We start from the raw sequence: 855 nt of genomic DNA, 5'->3' as shown, positions 1-855 counted from the left end.
CTGGAACAGTCTCTGTTGGGTCCCCGTGTGCCTGAATCCCTTCCCTCACAGCCTGCCCACCTCCTCAGTTCCTCCTAAATTGGGACCTGTCTTTCATCTGATAACTAATCTCTCACCCGCTCCTCAAAAGAAACGGCACCTCTACCTTTCAACTCATGACAGTGAGTGGTGAGAGGTGCAAGGATTATAATCTTCCTGCTTCAATCTGAATTTCATCCATACCACTCAATTAGTCTGTTCTTTGTTTTTTCCTGAGGTAACCAGTGACATCTTAATCAACAAATTCAATAGATCATCCTTAATTCTCATTTTACTTCATTGTTTTTCCAGTATTTAACATTGTTGAACACCCTCTTTCATGATTCTCTCCCTTACCAAAGATAATTCAGCATCTTTCCAGCTTAAAACATATATTCCATTTTGCAGTTACAGCAACACTTTTCTCCGAAGCACCCATTAAAAATCTAAATCTTCCAGAAATTCCTTCCATTCACTCTAGTCCCATATTTATCTATCAAAAATCACATTGAGCCTACGGCCATGCCACCCTGAACGTACCCAATCTCATCTGATCTTGGAAGCTAAGCAGGGTCGGGCCTGGTTAGTACTAGGAGTACCAGGTGCTGTAGGCGTTAAAAAATAATAATAATCCCATTGATTCTCACCATTACCTCCCCCATTGCCTTAGTTCAGGTCTCAACATCTTTTAGACTTTTGCAAGAGTCTCCCACCAGCCCCTTCCTCTCCACCCCATCCTCCATCTCATTGTCAGGGAGTGCTTTCTAAGTCACAGGTCATACCAGGGGCAGATCTAGGTCTTGTGGAGCTTAAAGATTATCACATTTAGAAGAACTT

General features: G+C 42.5%; 1 pseudogene; it reads left to right on the top strand.

Annotated features, from left to right (window-relative positions):
- Positions 1-530: 530 nt before the first annotated feature.
- LOC118610372 lies at positions 531-632 on the top strand (annotated as a pseudogene).
- Positions 633-855: the final 223 nt, after the last annotated feature.

This window comes from Rousettus aegyptiacus, unplaced genomic scaffold, assembly GCF_014176215.1.
Source record: "Rousettus aegyptiacus isolate mRouAeg1 unplaced genomic scaffold, mRouAeg1.p scaffold_m13_p_12, whole genome shotgun sequence".
In the NCBI taxonomy this organism is placed as follows: Eukaryota; Metazoa; Chordata; class Mammalia; order Chiroptera; family Pteropodidae; genus Rousettus; species Rousettus aegyptiacus.
This window is presented reverse-complemented; position numbering and strand designations above follow the sequence as displayed.